Source organism: Triticum aestivum, chromosome 4B (assembly GCF_018294505.1).
Source record: "Triticum aestivum cultivar Chinese Spring chromosome 4B, IWGSC CS RefSeq v2.1, whole genome shotgun sequence".
NCBI classification, from domain to species: Eukaryota; Viridiplantae; Streptophyta; class Magnoliopsida; order Poales; family Poaceae; genus Triticum; species Triticum aestivum.
Genome location: NC_057804.1, coordinates 341,861,975 through 341,881,790, shown reverse-complemented (window position 1 = coordinate 341,881,790; position 19,816 = coordinate 341,861,975).

The window sequence follows — 19,816 nt, the reverse complement described above, 5'->3', positions numbered from 1 at the left end:
GGATTTATATCCAATTCGCACCATCTTCCCTCCGCGAGTCTTCATCAGAGTGCCTCTGACAGAGATCCATTCCATCATGGCCAGTCGGCACCGCTCCTCCTCTCGCCCCTCCAGCCCTCGGCCCGGAGATTGGGGGCGGTGTTCCGTCCCGCATAGCAAGTTAGTAGTGCTTCAGTCCAAGGGGCTTCTCCCCCCAGCATATATGGTCCCAGTTCGAGCCGGGATTGCTGCCTATAGTGGCGGAGAGCAGGCGGAGGGCGTTCCTAATCCCTCTCAAGGAGAGCGGGTATGCTTAGTCCCTTATTTGATGAGAGGACTAGGATTTCCAATTCATCCATTTCTCCGAGGGTTGTTGGAGTTCTACGGCCTCCAGCTACATAACCTCACTCCCGCCTCCATTTTGCACATCGCGGGCTTCGTGGCCCTCTGCAGGCTGTTCTTGGGTGTTGAGGCCCATTTCGTGTTGTGGAAGAGGTTGCTTTGCCTTGTGCCCCATTCTCAGGAGGAGTCTATTTATCAGGTGGGCGGAGCCGAACTATGGCGCATCGCCGGGACCGGATATCTATCCGGCACCCCAAAGAGGGCGTCTGAAGACTGGCCCTCGGAGTGGTTTTATATAGATGACGTCCCCATGCCGGACCTGTACGGATCGGCCTCCCTGAGTTCAATAATGCCCCGTTGAATAAGCGCCTGAGTTGGCGCCCACGGAACCCTCAGAGGGAAGCTGACAGGGACGTCATGTACCTGATGAGCCGGATAAGGTTGTTGGCTCATTCCGGACTGACCATGATTTAGGTCATGGCCATATGCATTACGCGAGGGGTGCAACCACTTCAATAGAGAGGCCACCCCATGTGGGATTTTAATGGGGAAGATGACGCTACCCGGTGCGGTCGCAAGGGTCCAGATTCGGCCGCCACTTTTACGAGAATCTTATCCGCTTTGTACAAGGGGGAAGAGGAAGAATTCCTCCGTGTCAACCCGGAAGGCGGATTCTCTATGTACAATCCTCCTAGTTGGGTGAGCGGACACTTTCACTTGCCTATCCATTTTTGAAATTCCCGTAGTTGAGTACTTAAAGTAGTAATGTTTAAACGCAGGAGCTGCGCCAGGCTATGAAGGAAATAAACAGCCCTGCTCCACAACCCGAGGACCCGAAACGGTCCCTCGATCCGAACTCCCAAGAAGATCCGAACTTATGTGTGGAGTTGATTGATGGAGTATTTCATCAGTTGATCAAGGATAACTCCTTAGTGGCCATCATGGCCGACTATCCCGGATTACTTCCAGCCTCCAAGGTAACTAAGACCGAAGTCCCAGTATTCTCATGCTTTATCTTGCATGCCGTGTACTAACAGCGTTTCACAGGGTAAATCCTTGAGGCGGAAGGCCGAGCCCATGGTGGGTAGCCAACAAGGGCAGCTGAAGCCAGGCGGGCCAAAAAGAAGTGCGGACCAGATCGAGATTCTGGCGCAATGGTATGGTGTGCGAATTTAACGCCTAGGGTTTATGCCCTTGAGTCTTACTAATGCTCATGATTTTCTTAGAAAGAAGAGAGCCCGCCGGACTATGTCCGCCGGCCAAGGTTCGAGGCCGGGTCCGGAAGCGGAGGCGGACATGGGACGCGCCTCGGGCGCTCCTCCGACAGAGGGCGCCGACGGGCTATCTGCCACCAATTCAGAGGTGGAGAGTGCCCTGAACCACAGGCGTCGCCGGACTGTTCTTCGTGACGCGTGTTTTTCCCTAGAGGCATTGGACGCCTTTAATCCAGGAGATGCGTATCTCCGTGCTGCTCAAAATGGTCTAGCCAGAGCCACAAAGCAGTATGTGAAAGACATACAGGTGAGTAGAATTGAAGGTTATATATGTCAGTAGCCCCCGAGACTTGAAACAGTGAAGATAACTGTTTGAAGGATCATGTGCTATGCAGTGTCTTACAAAGAAGAATACGCAATTGTCCCAGGAGCTCGAAGAGTGCAAGGCCCAGCTCGAGGCCGCATTGGCCACTTCAGAAAATGTCAAGGGGACGCCCGCAGGTAATATATGCTTCGAAAGGTACTTCCGTTTTGAAATGCGGCAGGCGTGCAACCCTGATGATAATAATGCAGATGAGGCCGGAGTAAATCCGGACAAGCAACAGCTCCTATGCCAACTAAAGGCTGGCGAGAGCGTGCTGACGAGGGTGAGGCAAGAGAAGAACAAGCTTCAAGACGCCAATACCCAGCTGGGCGAGGAACTGAAAGATGTTCGTATTCAGCTGTCTTCTGCCGTGAAGGAGAATCGGCAACTTCGACGCGGCATTTTTAGCAAGTGCTTGAATGAATCTTCGAAAAAAAAATCGGCGAGGAAGTCAATTGACAGAGCTGTGTCTGTAGGTCTGCTGACGGGTCGTCCTGCGGAGGAAATGCCCGGTTCAACGGGAGACCTTCTTCCCGAGCTGTTGCAACTACACGAACGAGTTCGGCAGGCACTGGAAAGCGTCATCCAGGCTATGTGGCCATCCCTCTCCGTGCCCGAAGGCCTTGAGGAGCTTACAAAGAAGCTGGAGGGAGTGTGGCAGCGCTTCTGGTTGTGGAAGATATCGGCTTGCCGTCAAGGTTCCAGGGAGGCCTAGGCCATGGTGAAGACTCGGTACACGAAGGCTGACCCAAACCACATGGCCGAGGTCGGCCCTATAGGTCCGGACGGAAAGGAGATCCCGGTCAGCTTAGCATATGGCCAGGTGGAGCTGGCTGCAAAGTATTCCCAACATCACTATAAATTAGACCGCCTGTTGGATGGTATTGAAGAGGAATATGCCGAGTCGGATTGACTCTGTAATTGAAAATGACATAAAAAATGCCTTCTAGCCGGATTGTAGATCGTTTGTCATTGAGGACCTTTTCGCTTCGACCTCTGGACCCTATAGTTCGGAGTGTGTCCGAATACCTTCTCGGTTATGTAAGAACCGGGGCATGCATGGAAACAAGGCATAGGGGTCATAAGTGCTTTAGCAGACAAGTGCCCAACTAGTTATGTTATATTACATGGTTAGTAAGAAACATCTTCCAGGGAGAATAGTTCCGTTAGGGGTTCCTTTACCTGGGAGGCATGCCCTAAAGTGCATGTCCGAACTGCCAAAAAGAGCAGAAAAGCATCTGGGGGCAAATGAATAAATATGAAAGATCATCTTTTAGTTCACCGACCGAATATTCCCTTAAGAACGCTAGCTTTCGGCTTCACCCAGTCTGAGGTACACATCCGGCTGACCCGGCAGTAACAATCGCAGAGGTGCTCCCTTTACCACCTAGCCGAACGAACGGGAACGTAGGGGTAAGCACAGGAGCCAGGCAACCCAGCTTGGCCAAAACTTAAGTCATATCGATGCATATAATGGTGTATAAAATGTTCATGCGAAAGCATCACACATGTTTTGGGCATGAGGCCCATTTTATATAAACTTCTTGGTAAAGAAGCCCCCAGGTATTATGAGCGCGGGTAGCGCGTTGGGTATGTGCGAACAATGCACAGGCAAGCCCCTAAGGGCTTGGGAGAAGAGAAAAAAAGGGGGGAGGAAGAAGGAACAAAATCCTGGACTTCCATTAAAAAATAAATAAAACAAAGGGACAGAGGAAGCAAACGAACATGGAGTCCGGCGCTAGGCGTAGAATCTTCGTAGGCGTGCTGCGTTCCATGGGTTCGGCTCGAGTCGGTTATCCGATGCGTTTCGTAGACGGTACGCTCCGCCGGTCAGTACTTGGTCGATTATGAAGGGGCCCTCCCATTTGGGCTTTAATTTATCCTTTTTCTTGTCCGGCAGGCATAGAACTAGTTCGCCAATGTTATAGGTTTTGGCCCGTACTTCTCTGCTTTGGTATCTTCGAGCCTGCTGTTGATAGAATGCGGAACGAGCTTTTTCCACGTCGCGCTCCTCTTCCAATGCGCACTCGAGGTGAGTCATGGATTATGTCGCATGGCAGTACTGCCTCTGCGCCGTATACCATAAAAAATGGTGTGAATCCGGTAGTGCGATTCGGCGTGGTCCGCAGCCCCCAGAGTACGGAGTCAAGTTCCACTACCCAATGCATGTTAGATTCCTTGAGGGATCGCACTAGTCTGGGTTTGATGCCGCTCATAATGAGACCGTTGGCCCGTTCGACTTGACTGTTAGTTTGAGGGTGATAGACTAAAGCATAGTCGAGCTTGATGCCCATGTTTTTGCACCAAAGTTTGACTTCATCGGCCATGAAGTTTGTGCCATTGTCGGTTATGATGCTGTGGGGCCATAACAGTGTATGACCCCGGATATGAAGTCTATCACTGGTCCGGATTCGGCCGTCTTTACAGGCTTGGCTTCTATCCATTTGGTGAATTTGTCCACCATGACCAGTAGATATTTTTGCTTGTGGGTTCCTCCTTTAAGGGGTCCGACCATGTCAAGCCCCCAGACCGCGAAAGGCCAGGTAATGGGTATAGTTTGTAGGGCGGTAGGCGGCATGTGGCTTTGGTTGGCGAATAACTGGCAACCAACACATCGTTGCAGTAAGTCCTGAGCGTCTGCCCGGGCCGTTGGCCAATAAAACCCGGTACGGAAGGCCTTGCTTACAAGGGCCCGGGCTGCGGCGTGGTGCCCGCCCAGTCCGGCATGGATTTCAGCCAAAAGGTCTCACCCTTCCTCTTCAGAGATACACCTTTGAAGGACTCCGGTTGTGCTTTTCTTGTAAAGCTCTCCCTCGTGGAATTTGTAGGCTTTAGATTGCCACACTATGCAGCGGGCCTCGTTTTGGTCTTCGGGAAGTTCCTGCCTAGTTAGGTAGGCTAGGAATGGTTCTATCCAAGGGGCAATAACTGCCATTATTTCGTGGGCTGACGGCGTTGTTTCGTTGGCGGAGCCCCCAACTGTGTCAGAATGTTCGGTGAGGGGCGGTGTAGTTGTGTCTGGGCTATTGTTTCCGGATTCTCCTTCCCATGATACGGATGGCTTGAACAACCTTTCTAGGAAGATGTTGGGAGGTACGGCCTTCGGGTTGGATGTGAAGGTCTCAAAGACTGTCGACACTGTACTGGGGAGGTATTCTTCGGGTGCTGGAGTTAAAAGTTCCCCGCCACTTCGGGCCACCTGTCGTAGTATCCAACATGCTCTAAGGCTATGCGTTGGTGTGGCTTTCCCTGAATTATGAATTTTACAGGGTCCATTGAGCCATCCTTCCAGTACGGTCCCATACCCTGTAGAGGATTTTTGTTTTTTGATGTTTGGCTCAGATGCCTGGCGGTGATGCGCCCTTTTGTTTCGGACTGGTGTTGTATTCGGGGCCGGATTGTCCCAGAATTTATCTTCTGTTTTCCGAACGCTTTCAGTCGCATAGTACTTTCGTACTATGGATGTCAAGTAGGCGAATCATGTAATTTCGTGGCGACTTATGGCGTTGAGGATTCCGATGTCCGTGCAATTGTTACGGAAGAGTGAAATTGCTTCTTTCTCGCAACAGTCCTTTATCCTGTTCATAACCAGGAGGAATCTGGCCCAGTAGTGGTGTACTGTTTCTCCGGGCTCTTGCCGTATTAGGGATAAATCCTGTATAGTTGGGTGGGCGGGTGGAATTAAATCCGGAACCCTGCCTGATGTAAGATTCAGGGGCCAAGCGGTTTCCAAATTCGGAAGCTTGCTTTCTTGGATGTTATTCAATGAATCGGGCCTGCTGCCTGACTTTAGGTTCAGGGTTTGGGCGACATCCTCCCCTCCGCGGGTATCCGGCTTGGAGGGATCGGGAATCCGGACACATCTGGTCCTTAGGGCGGGCGAAGACTCGCCACATTGTTCTTACACCACTTCGACGTGATGGGTGATCTGGGGAGAGTCAATCTCTCTCTGATCGGGTTTAAGCCCAATCCGGTCGTAATCGGTAGCGACTCCCAGGGCCGCGATGCGATCCAAGAGCTCATTCAGGGAGAGGAGTTCCATTGGATCTAACTGCTCGGCAAGCTCCGAGCTAATGTGACGATTGCTTTCGATGGCCCGAGAGGTCACCATCGGCGCTGCGGCCGGACAGGCGGTCATCAAAAACCTGCCTAGCCGGAGAGTTTGGCCGACAGCCAAAGCTCCTTTAGCAACGACGCCGTCGTTAAATACGGGATGCGGCATCCTTCCTGATGGTGACGACACAGCGGAACTCTCAATGAAAGCACCAATGTTGGTGTCAAAACCGGCGGATCTCGGGTAGGGGGTCCCGAACTGTGCGTCTAGGCGGATGGTAACAGGAGACAAGGGACATGATGTTTTTACCCAGGTTCGGGCCCTCTCAATGGAGGTAAAACCCTACTCCTGCTTGATTAATATTGATGATATGGGTAGTACAAGAGTAGATCTACCACGAGATCGGAGTGGCTAAACCCTAGAAGCTAGCCTATGGTATGATTGTTGTTCGTCCTACGGACTAAAACTCTCCGGTTTATATAGACACCGGAGAGGGCTAGGGTTACACAGAGTTGGTTACAATGGGAGGAGATCTTCATATCGTATCACCAAGCTTGCCTTCCACGCCAAGGAAAGTCCCATCCGGACACGGGACAGAGTCTTCAATCTTGTATCTTCATAGTCCAGGAGTCCGGCCAAAGGTTTTAGTCCGGCCATCCGGACACCCCCTAATCCAGGACTCCCTCAGTGGCCATCAACCTCGCGCGCCACCAGCGCGAGCTTGACAACGCAAAGGCAGTGGCGTCCCTTGCAGCCTCGCGAGAGGCCTGCTCCTGAGCTCTGGAGGAGGCTCAGGAAGCAGATTATCGTTGTGAGATCACAGAGAAGCGCGCGTGGGAGCTCCAAGCCTAGAGCGCCTCCCTGGAGCAGCAAGTGGAGCTGCGTCAGGCCACCCTTGCGTCGCTGAAGGGGATGCCTATCGAGGAGGAGGAGCTCCAGAGGCGTGAGGAAGCACTGTCGCTGGAGGCCACTGAGCGCAATCTTGACCTTGAGCGGTTGGAGATGAGGGAGCGCCTGGTTACCCAGGCGGAGGACGACGTTGGCGCGCGCGAGGCTCGAATCTAGGAGGAGGTCGACCGCCGCGTGGCAGGGGCTTGCGCGGATCTTATGAGCAGGTATGACTTGAAGCTGAAGATGGTTGACGCCGAAGCTGCGGGCAGGACTGCCGCCCTCAGGTCTAAGCTGACTGAAGCAGAGCGGCGCGCGGAGGCCACCACAGACGCCTTGGTCTCGGCATAGACTCAGATGGCCTCCACCCGTCCCGAGCTGCTTCTTCTCCAGTAGCGGGTCGACGACGCCGAGTCTATTGCACGGCAGAACAGAGAGGAAGTGCTTGAATGGTAGACGCTGGAGCACATGCACGGCCCCATGCTCCAGGAACTCAGGGCCAACATGGCCCTGGGCAATATCTGTGATGTAGACGCCCCGCATCCTCACGTGACAAACTATGCCAGTCATCTCTGCTTCTTCACTGATGTGGTTACGCACCTGGAGAACCGCTTCGAGAGAGGTCGTCAGCTTGTCGAGGAGAGGAGCCGCATCCTGCTTGGATGTGCGTTTTCCCGCGTCTTCAGCCATCTTCAGAATACACATCCCCACTTCGACTTTGACGCCGCCATCGCCCCGGTGCCCAAGGCCATCCGGGGCGACCTAGCGTGGTAGGTGGAGCACAACATGGATGCGCTAGTCAGGGCCTTTGCTTCTGACAATGACGGGGTGATAGTCGCGATGGATGGTGGCGACCTGGTCGATGGTGGTGATGGTGGCGCAAATGACGGTGATGGCGATGCCAGTGATAATGACAGCGGCGCCAGTGATGCTTCTAGAGGCGACCATGAGGATGCGGTGAGCGATATGTCTGACTGATCCCGTGTTTCCCTGTTGTTGATCCTGCACGCAAAAGCTCGAGCGCGGCCCCAAAGATTGTAAGAGAATTTTGGGAGGGGAAGCCCCTCGTGTAAAAAGATTGTTCTCCGTGTGTTTTTAGGGATGATGCTGAACATGCGCCTACATGATTCTATGGGCCCTGCGGCGAGTTAGTTGCTGTGGTTTACCTTTAGCCAGGACAAATCTTGAATAGACTCGCGAGGCCGTGAGCCCCCGAGGGTCCCCTGAGGGGCCTGTTGTCCCCTGAGGGGCCCCCTGGGTGAAGGCCTCGCGAGAGCGAGCGCCGGCCGCAGTATGGAACGCGCGCAGCGCACGTGTGCTTCGCCCAGCCCCACACGTGAGAGGCTCGCGAGGTGGAGGTAGCTAGTGCGAACTCCAAACCAAGGCAGAAACCAGAACACAAGAAATCACACAAAAAAGACAAGACACCCCCGCCCCCCGCACACACAAATGCAAATTCAACTTCAACTTAAATCCGAAGCAAGGAAGCTCGACCACAGAAAGGGAGGTAAAAGGCAAAAGGCTGCGTTCGGCACCTAGTCTAGTCTTCGATGTCTTCTCACCAGCGCGGAGCTAAGTGCTGCTACTGGGCGTGGAAGGGAGCCCCCGAGGCCCGAGGGAGGCTCTCCGGAGACTCCGGGGCGTGTACATCCCCAACTCATTATTACGTGAGAGTGTCACGGGTGGCGAGCTTCACAGGCACTGGGCCTTCTTCACAGGCACCGGGCCTTGCTTCATATCGCCAGACAAGGGCCCCACTTGGCGCCACCCTCGACCACCATTGAAGGTGGTCGGAGGCCAAGGACAACGCCAATAGGTAAAAGGGGACGCTAGCGGTTCCCTCGGCGACCACGGGTCCTCTGCCGGGGGTGGGCTTTGCAGCAACTCCCTGACAGAGGGCCTACCTCCGGGGGTTGCCTTGCTCCGCACGCCGTGGGGAGGGGCCTAGCTCCCGACCCCTCTCCTGCAGCCCCCAGTGCGCTCCTCTTTGCGGAAGGGAGGCTGCTGAGCTGGGGCAGCCTTCCGCTACAGTGACCTGAACCTCCTGCGACCCATGGTTAGCGTAAGCTTGCTCGTGAGGAATTAGCGGTAGCTGGTAGCTGCTGGTGCCAGCGCGGTTGGTGAGGCTTCCTTGGGGCTCTTAAAAAGGCTCGACTTCTGGTGTCTCCTCCCAGCCTGACCCGAGGAACGAGCCAGGGTCGTCTTCCAGCGCGTACTCCCGATCCACCATGCGGGGCACGTAAGCCTCCGAGGTCGCCGCCTCAAAAACCACGCCGACCTCGCCGTCGTGCCCCACGCTCCATGCGGCCTGTCCTAACGCGCCGTCTTGAGGATGGTAGGGCAGTAGCCTACCCGGGCCGTAGATGGCGATGCGCATGCCCTCGTTCATCAGAGGTGGTGCTGGTGCGCCTGGCATCCGGCGCCGATGGTTGAGCCGGTGTCGATGAAGCCTTGGGGCGCGCTTGAGGGCGCGTGGGCGTGGAGAGGTCCACTGTGTGATCCAACCGGGGACTGGGGTGGAAGCTGGAAACAGAAGGGCGGCGCCCCCGAGGCCGCGGCATCCAGGAGCTCGACAATGCGCTCCAGCAACACGTCTCGGCTGCCCTCCTGCAACCTGCACCGCAGCAGCTCCCGAGCCATAGGGAGCGCGGCCCTCATGTTCGCTTGTTACCGTTGGGTGTGCGGAGCCGTGGCCGCGGCGTGGCTTGAGGCCCTTGCGGCTAACCGCACCTGTCGCAGAGTAAGGGCAGACATGGCTTGACCGCGTCGCTCGCGCCCTGCAGTGTTCTATGGTGCGCGGGCTGCCTGGGGTGCTGGGTTGAGGTCATCTTGGGCAGGCGGCATGGCATGGGCTGGCAATGCCGCCCAGTGGTCGGCGTTGGTCGTCGGGTCGCCGGACATGGATGCGATGAAGCAGTAAATGCAGATCGGCGGATGGAAGACTCCGGCGCACCCCTACCTGGCGCGCCAAATGTCGGATATCGCGTTCCGGCAAAACCCTTAAGGTTCGAACACTGGGGTGCACGCGAAGATCTTCTCCCTACCAAAACATGCCCTCAGCCTCGCCACGGTATCTAACTTAGATCAATGAACAACACAAGAGACACAAGATTTATACTGGTTTGGGCCACCGTTGTGGTGTAATACCCTAATCCAGTGTGTGGTGTGGTGGCTTGCCTCTTGGGCTGATGATGAACAATACAATGGAAGAACAACCTCGTGAGGAGAGGTGTTCTTGTGCTTGGTGGTGTGATTGAGGAGGAATTGATCCGTCCCCTCTATGGTGGTGGCTAGCTCTATTTATAGAGGCCCTTGTCCTCTTCCCAAATATTGAGCGGGAAGGATCCAACAACGGCCATTTTGAAAGGGGACAGCTAGTACAAGCTATCCAGACTAAAGGTGGTCTTCACCTACCAAAGGTGCTGGTAATGACGCCGTCCTGGGCTACAGGGTGACCTCCGCCCTGCCGCTCTGCTGGTCTTGGTCTCATTGCACTGATATGGAAACCTTTGCCTAATACCTCGGTACTCTGCGCCTGCACTCGCCCCCTTTCCACCAAAGAGGAAACAAGGACACTGCGCGGGCTGGCACCCGCCTGGTCTTGATCGTCATGGCTTGCGTCATGGGCACCTCGCGAGGTACCCCTTGCCTTGATCTCTCCTCCTCCTCACGAGCCTGCCTGGTGAGGCCACTCCTGAGGAGGCCTTGCGCCGTCCGCCCTGCGAGGCTTGGCCCCTCGCAAGGGTCTTGAGTGTTTGGTTGATGAAGATAGGCCGTACTGGGCCACTGGTTGAGCCACGCAGTAGGCCGTAGGCAGGCAAGTCTGGGGACCCCCGTTCCCAGAACACCGACAGTACAAAGCCAGGTGCAGACCCTATGCGCAGTTGAATAATTGCCAATATGTACAGTTCTTGTAGATTTCCATGTTCATATACATGTATATGCATGCCTGTTCTAGATTTTGTACTATCTTTTCTAGCAAATACTGATGAACTGCCAAGGTTCCATGTTCCTATTTTCTCTTCTTTCTTTTTCTCAAAGGACAGAAGATTCCCTCGCGTAAAGGTTTGCCGGGGAGGATAGAGAGTATGGGCACCAACAGGCGCCGTTCAATGCAGCATCTTGCAGAAAAGAACGCAACAGCGAAAAGCTAAGTCACATCAAACTTTGAGTAATTTTCTTTAAATATAGGGTTATTTTCCTTGAAGGATTTTATATTCTATGGAAAACCTGCACGCGAAGGGACCCTGGCACAACTAGTAGCGCCCTTGTTCTATTTCCAGTCCGCTCATCGGTTGAAGTGGCTGCACTAGGAGCGGCGAGGTGTCTTGCTGGCAGCAACACCCCAGCAGGCTGCTAAGAATCCGTTCCTCAATGCGCTCGCGGCAAGGGTGCGCACACCAGAAAGCCTACCCAAATAAGCGTAGGGTGTAGTACGTATAAAGAGAGATTAAGCGGGAAGATAGCATGCATTCAGTTCACAACGTAGCAAGTTATATTACATAGATGGTTGCCACGTTTCTAACTTAAGATGAAATCGTCTTGGGCATGAATTTACAGCGGCAATAAAGAGCGGAATGGGTAATCCCGGCGTTGGCCTTCCAACCTCTTGACACCGTCCACGCAGCTGACGATGGGCTCGACAAGTTCTTCAAGCACCTTGAGGTCTGTGTCCTATGGCAAGCTCTCAAGTTCCTTGGTGAAGTCGATGCGAGGGTTCCAGTGTGCCGCCTGGGTGAGCACCTTTAGGAGGGTGCCCCGACAAATTCCGGGCTTCATTGTCCAGATGGGTTGCCCGGCTGGAGTGGAGCAGCACCAGGGTGTCGAGGACGCCCTCAAAGAATAGGGTCAGCCTGGCACTCTGGCTCACCCTCTCTTCTTGGGAGAACCTGAAGCATGGCATGCCCACGATAGATAGCTGCGTGGTGAGGATCTCCGCAACATCAACAAGGCGGTTGGTCCAAATTTTCGTACCCTCCGCAGTCATTGTGGGTGGCGGCAGCACTCTTGAGCAGTTGCCTCTCGTCCTGGAGGTCCTTGGCTAGGGCCTTTTTGCGGGCCCTGGTGTCGGATTGTGGGAACCGCAAACCCTTGAGAGGTTCGAACTTTGGGGTGTGTGCGGAGATCTCAACCTACCTAGCCTGCCTACTCATGACCCTACTAAGCCTAGCGCGTCGAGCTCAAAGGGACAAGAGACACAACAATTTTATCCTAGTTCGGGCCACCGTTGTGGTGTAATACCCTACTCCAGCGTTTTGGTGGATTGCCTCGAAGGGCTGAGGATGAGCTAGTACAATGGATGAACAAGCCTCAGGAGGTGAGGTGTTCTTGAGTTGGTGTGGTGTATGCTAGTTCTACTTGTTCTGATCCCGCCCCCCTTCCATGGTGGTGGCTAGTCCTATTTATAGTGGCCTTGGTCCTCTTCCCAAATATGAGCGGGAAGGGATCCCACAATGGCCAAATTTGAAAGGGGACAAGTAGTACAGTCTATCCCGACAAAAGTAGTCTTCGATGGCAAAAAGCCTCTGGTCATGACGCTACGGTGGGTTCGTCGATGACCTCCATCCTGCCTTCCTGGCGGTCTTGGTCTCGTTGCACCAGAATGGAACCCTTTGGCTGATTCCTCGGGACTCCGCGCCTGTGCCATGCTTCCTTTGCACCGAAGAGGAAACCTGCGCTCTACGCCCACCTGGCGCCCGCCTGGCCTTGGTCGTCATGGCTCATGTCAGCATAGAACTCTCCGCCCCTTAGGAGCCAACTTGAGGAGGCTGATTCCTTTGGGGGGCTTGGCGTTGTCCGCCTCGCGAGGCTTGGCCCCTCGCGAGGATCGTGCGGTGTTGATGTTGAAGTTGGGCCGTACCATACCGTCGATGAAGCCACGTGGTGGGCCGCAAGCAGGCAGGGCTGGATACCCCCGAATCCAGGACGCCGATAGTAGGCCCCGGGTCCAAGGCGCGCTCGAACTTGGCTTCCAGGCGAAGCCAAATGGCAAGTGTGGAGCGCCGCGGGCCCTAACCACCTGCGGCCTTGAAGACACGTGGCGGTTGATGGGACATGGGCGGCTCCGGTTCCCCACGCTGCCTCGGCAACTGCTTCCGTCTGACAAAAGGGGTGCCGCCTGCCGCTAGGCTTTCATTGCTCCTTCTTCTTCTTGCTCTAGATCCCTTTCTCCCAGCAGCGGAAGAACTCACCAGATCTGCCGATTCCCCCCAAATCCTCTGCTCGATGGCCGCCGAGAAGACCGCGGCTCCTGCCCTGGCTGGCGGCCCCGCTTGGTACGAGCCAGGGCTGGTGGCGTCCTGCGTGGCCAGGGAGAAGCTCTAGACCATGCTTCTCCTGACGGGGAACGACAACAACGAGTGGCAGGTGATAGCGCTTCGGGTCGCCACCGCTGCATCGGAGCCCGTGGGCAGCACCTTCTTCCCCTTCTTCATGCATAGCGTCTACTCAGGGTTGGTGTCCCCATTCTCCCGCTTCTTCTTCGCCGTTCTTCACCATTATGGTCTTCACGCGCTCCACATCCATGCCAACTCCATCCTCCACCTGTCCATTTTCGCCTTCTATTGTGAGGCGTTCGTGGGGGTGATGCCCTCTATTGCTCTGATCCGCCATTTCTTCTTTCTTTGCATGACCGGCGACAATCCGGTTGGGTGCATTGGCTTTGTTGCAGCGAGGGGTGGTAACGCAATCTCCCGCGCCAGGAAGAAGGTGGAGCATGCCGTGAAGAGGTGGGACTTGATGGATGCCAAGTGCTCCCAGAGCTCGCTAAAGCTGCCGACCGCATTCGCCATCTCCGAGAAGTGGTGGCATTCTGAGAAGATCACCGACCCTTCGCTGATGAAGTTTGTGAAGAAGATGGAGAAGGAGTTGAAGAGCGAGAAGCTGATGGGGGCCATGCTTATCTAGGAGTTCCCGAGGAAGCACATCACACTGCTACAAGACCACTCACGCCCCTTGTGGATGCTTGGTGGTGATTATGACAAGATCCACCTGCACCAAGACACCCTCCCCAAGGAGGAGATGAGCAAGGTGTTGCTCTACTTGACGGGGAACGACCCGAGTGATCCTCCGGAAGATTGGCTTCCGCTGTACTGCAGGAATGACGGCGAGGAGGTTGCTGCGGCTATGCCTGTCTTCGACGAGTTTGGGCTTGTGCGGCCGGGGCATCCCCCGCCGCCTGCTGCTTTGGTGCACCTGTCCTCCGATGATCTCTCCTCCGAGGCCACCCCAGACGAGATGGTGGAGGAATCCTCCACCCCACGGCAGAGGGAGCTCCTCCGCGACTTTCCCGATGATGATGATGATGATGATGACGAACCACCGGTGGTGGAGGTGCCACGCCCTTCGGGAGTCACCACGAGGTTTGGGGTATCCTCTTTGAAGCAGCCCAAGAGAGTGGTCACGAAGAAGAGCAGGACATCGCTGATTCCTTTGGGCAGCAGCCCGCCTTCGCCGACGCCGTCCTGATCGGCTGCAAATGCATGTTCTCCTGCTCCCAAGAGCTCAGCTCCAGCCGCTCCGCCTCTGTGCTCGCTGCTGAGCATGAAGAGGAGTTATGCCTTCGCCGGCCAGTAAGTCTCTCCCTCAACCTTGTTTGTTGGTTCTTGAAGCGATACTTAGCGTCTTCGCCTGTTGTTAGGCAGCAGCCATCGAAGAAGCAGAAGGAGGGCATGGAGGTTGGCGCGGCCGCAGGTGCTGAAGCGCCCGCCACGACCCTGGTGAAGGAGAGTGCTGCCGCCCCTGTGGCCCCAAAGGTGATGCCATCTCCCGAGGATGTGGATGCCCATCCTCAGGAGGTGCCGATGCCCTCGGCAGGCTTGACACCTCCGGCGCCAGCCTTGCCGCAGGTGCTGAGGTCGACCAGCCTCCGGGGCCCCTGGTCCTTCCTGAGGCTGATATTTCTTCTGCCTTGGCGCCGAGGGCGTCTACTCCCTTGCCCAGCGCATGGCCGAGTCATGGCGCTCCTGCCGCCTCCGGGACCCTGGAAGAGGCAAGGGCGGCGCTGGACCTCCTCCAGGGTGAACTTTAGGGCCCGGATCGTCGTTCGGCGCAGGGATGCCTGGGGCTGATCTCTGGTTGGCTGAAGGCTGATGCGTCTGTTCGCGCGACCTAGGGCTCTGCGGAGGAAGCCCATAAAGTGCTTGGTTGACCGCCACCAAGCGCGACCTGGCTCGGAAGGATGTCGTAGAAGCTAAGGATCGGTGCCGTGTGGCAGAGGCTGATCTGAAGGCTCTTCTGGACCGGCAGGCAGCCCAGGCCAACCAACTCCAGGAGCGTGAGGAGAAGCTGAAGGCCCAGGAAGCTGCCGTCGTGAATCGAGATGCCGAGGTGAAGAAGACGGCCTTAAAGCAGGCTGGAGAGCACGACCGCTTGATGAAGCTAAAGGAGGAGGCAGAGGCAGCCCAAGCGGCCCTTGCCGAGGCCAAGAAGGTGGCCGCCATGGAGCGCAACACTCTTACCTCCCTTGAGGCACGTTTCCACAAGGCCCAGATGGCGCTCTTTGGAGATGATCCCTCAAAGAAGGCAGTGGTGATGACCCAGAGGGAGAGCCCTGCTGTTCTGCTTCCTAAAGTCGTGCCGGTGCTTGAATATGCTATCGACGGGTTTGCCTCCTTGGTGGAAAGTGAGGCACGCTCGCTTTCTTCCTCGGCTCTAACGTGCGTCTTCAGCCATCTTTATCTCCAGGATGCCGGCTTCTACCTCTCCTCCTTCCTTACTCCGGTTGACTCCGACTCCCAGGATGCTGCTACTGCCGCCGTGAAGAGCTTCGTGGACGCCATGCTGAGTAAGTTCCTGGTCGTTGGTCACCCGACTGAAGCTGGTAGAACGGGCGGCGCGCCTGGCGATGAAGCTCTGCTGGTGGGCAATGGTGACGCCCAAGTCTGAAGAGGTGGCCCGGCGATTCTGCTTTTCCCTGTCTGTCCTGTATCATGCAACATGCCTCGGGGAGGCATTTAAAACTATATGCCTGGAATAATATGTCTTGTAATAACTGGATTAAGCTCCTTTATCTTTTCCGTTTGCTTTGTTGTTCTGTATCAGCGGAGCCCGGCCCCGCGCGTACCTCAGCCGCTGTTGGGTCGTTCGGATTGCCAGGACGAGCCCAAGAGGTGAGGGGCCACGTGACCAGTTAGGCTCCTGATATGCGGTGCGCACGAGCCCTTCTTGACGTGCGAACAACTTAGGAAAGGGTGCAGGGGCAAGCCTTAGTGTTCTGCGTCGGCAGGCCCAACCCCGCACATGCCTCAGCCATCATTGAGTCGTACGAATCACCAGGACGATCCCAAGAGGTGAGGGGCCACATGACTAGTTAGGCTCCTGAGACGTGATGCTCAGGAGTCCCCCTTGACATGCGAACGGCTCGAAAAAGAAGGGTGAAAGCCAGATCTTGGCATTCTGTGTTGGCAGGGCCCGGCCCCGCGCGTACCTCAGCCGCCATTGGGTCGTCCGGATTACCAGGACGAGCCCAAGAGGTGAGGGGCTACATGACTAGTTAGGCTCCTGAGACGCGATGCTCAGGAGTCCCCCTTGACGTACGAACAGACCATCATATCTTTTCCTCGCCGAGCTCTCACTTGGCAGGGGTGCGCGAAGACTAGGCCCGTGAGGCCTGGCGAGGTGGGGTACTCCAGGCGTGACCTGAGCGTTGCCCCTGTGCCCAGCCCCCTCGCGCTACCCTCCCGAGGGAGAGCAGCGCGGTGAGGCTAGCCACTGACCCCGGAGACTCCCTGAGGTTAATGCGACCGCGAGGCCACCCCTAGTTGTTTATCACAAGTGCGAAGCATAGCGCTTCCGCTCTTGCACGGGCATAGCCGCTCCTTAGCAGTGTCGATGACAAGCGCACAACATGGTGCTTCCACTACTGCGTGGGAGGGGGCTCCCTCTAAGGAGAGCCCCCGGGCCGTGTACAGCCCCGCCCTGACACGTGGCTTGCACGGTAGGGCTGAAGGAGGTGTGTATGGGCACCCGTGAGCCAGAGCGGGACTCACGAGGCCCTAGCTCAAGGAAGGTTGCGCCTGGTCTTGATGGGGGATGCTTGAGTTAGTCCTGCGAGATGGTTAGGTAGCCTGCGCCGAATGAGTCTCCTGAGGTTATTGCATGAGAAAGCCGGACACCAGCGACCCCAGGAGGAGACGTGAACGGGACCGTCCCGCCAGCCAGAGCTCAGCCGTTGGGTTTGTCGATGCTGCAGGAATGGACCCGAGCACAAACGTCGTGCCCAGTCTTCTCATGCAAAGATCCTGAAGGAAAACAACCGACGCGTGGTTCCCGTGGCCATGGGGGCACCAGGTTGCGCGCCCTCACTCATCCACCCGCGATTAGCTTGTGCGAGAACAAAGCACCAAGAGCCATGGGAGGTGACGTACACGGGGACTACCCCGTGAGCCAGAGCTCAGCCACTTGGGTTTAGTGACGCTGTAGGGCCGGACCCGAGAACAGCCATCGTGCTAGTCCTTAATCATGAGGCGGTCGTGGGAGCGCTTGCAAGGGCGCGAGAAGTTCTTAGCGATGAAGCACCGGTCAATAATTCAAAAGTAGCTTGCAAAGGATTGTAACTGGCTCAGATAGATGCGGAAGGGATACATTCCGTAGGGACATACCCACACGGCTTGGGGATGATGCAGCCTGAGGGGTGCCCCAAAACTGAACAAACTAGAAAGATGTCACCTGGTAACATTGCTTAAGAGGTGTTGAAGTAGCCAAAAACGCGCGCCACTGGAGCCATTCCTCATGAGCCGCTCCAATGCCGAGCATCAGGAGACTTGGAGGGATCCGAGAGGCTCCTGAAGGTGCTCCTCCATCTCCGCCGGGACCGCCTAGTGCCTAGCCTCGCAGGCCGTCTGAGCGTCCCTCATGCAGCACTAGAATGCCTCGGCCGCGCCCGCCAGGCCAAAAGGCATGCAGACGTAGCTGTGCGGCGGAGCCTCGCATCGGCCGACACGAGACGGCCACATGAGCTGCCGAGATGCGGCCCTATTGAGCCCGGGGATGTCGACACAGATGCGGAACTCCTTACCCTCGCCAGGGCAGTGAGCTGCGCCACGCGGCTGGTGATGATCGCCTTGCAGAACCCTTCCTTCCTGAATATCCTCGATTGCCTTGCTGATGAAGTCCTAAACGCCTGGTGCCTTCTCTTGGGTAGCATGCTCTGAAGAGCGCCTCCACATGGTGCCCGAGGGCCTCCCTCGCGACATTCGCTAGAATCTAAGGCCCTCCAAAGGAGAGCCCCCGATCCCAGCCTGAGAGGAGGGCCAGGCGCGCCTTCCTATGCGATGGATGATGGTGCCGCGTCTGGAGCCACGAGGCTCAGTGCTGCGTCCTTGAGTGATGCTTCCTCAAGAGACCCCTGTCTTAGCTGCAGCTTCTTTGTCTTGGGGGCGACCTCAGGGGGGAGGGCACCATCCTCATCTTTGTGATTCTCGACCGCCGCAGCCTGGAAGGCGTGCTCGAGGGAGCACACCACGTCCTTCTCTTGACAGGCAACCGTGATGATACCGCCACTTCTTGGCATCTTGAGAACATTGTAGCCGTGGTGCATGGCCTCCATGAACTTGGCCAGTGCTGTGTCCTAGGATGGCGTTGTAGGGAAGGCAGATGTCGGCAACATCGAAGTCGATGAGCTCGGTGTGGTAGTTGTTGCGCTCGCCGAAGGTGACAGGGAGGCAAATCTGCCCGGTCGAGTGTGTCGAACCGTCGATCACTCCTAAGAATGGCTTGGTGGGGTGAAGCTGGTCGTATGGCACCTGGAGCCCGTCGAACGTCTAAACAGATAGAACATTGAGCCCCGCTCCATCGTTAATGAGAGTTTTGGTGAAGACCATGTTGCTGATGATGGGGGAGCGGAGCATAGGGAGCGCGTCAGCGGTGGCCGCACACTTGAGCTGGTCTGAGGAGCTGAAGGTGATGGCGCACTTGGACCACTTGAGAGGGCAAGTTGCTTCAGGCTTGGGGAGCGCTGCACTCACCTCACGCGCGAACTGCTTGAAGACGCAGTGGGAAGTCGGGGCCTATGAGCCACCCAAGATGCAAGCAATGACCCGAGGCTCCTGGAAGCCCCCATCCCCCTTGTCCTGGTGGTGATCTTCATTCCTTCTTGGAGGTGGAGGCAGAGGAGGCAAAGCTGCATTGCCCTGAGGGCAATCCTCACGAGGCTGCTCCCTCCAGTTGCCCTCACGAGGTTGGCCCTGCCAGCGGTCCTAACGAGGCTGGTCGTGCCACTCCTGACGATGGTCGCGGCCGTCCTAGTGTCCTCCACCACGGCCGCCTCCGTGACCATAGCCTCGATCGTTGTGCTCGGGGCATCGACCGAGGCGCCTATCGCAAAGGGCCCTAAGCTCCTGGCAGTCGTTGGTGTTGTGGCTGTGAACATTGTGGAAGAAGCAGAACGGCCGATTGCTCTTGGATGACTCGGGGTGGTCACTGCCGCGCTTCGTCTCTGGCTCGGCCACAAGCACGGCTGGCCCCTTGTGCTTCACATCTTTGGTCTTGGTCTTCTTGTCTTCTGGATTAGCATCGAGGAGCTCGAGGAGGGAGTGGCATCCCTCCTCAGCCCTTGCGGACTTGTTCGACATGTTGAACATCTCTAGGGCGGTGCAGACATCCTCGTGGATGGCGAGCTCCTCCTTCATCTTGACATCGCGGACGCCATCGGTGAATGTGAAGTTGATGGCCTCGTCCAATACCTTGGGAATCTTGAGGTGAACATTGTTGAAGTGCTGGATATACTTCTACAGGGTCTCTCCAGGTTGCTGCTTGATGCGGCGCAAGTCACCCGCGACCGTGGGATGGTCGCGACTGCCCTGGAAGTTGGCGATGAAGTGGCTGCGCATCTCCTCCCAGGAAGAAACCGATCCCTCGGTCCTGTTCAGGAGCCAAGAACGCGCACCATCCTTGACGGCCATCGGGAACCAGTTTGCCATGATCTTCTCGTCGCTGTTGGCCGCCTCAATGCTCAGCTTGTAGAGCTGCAGGAAC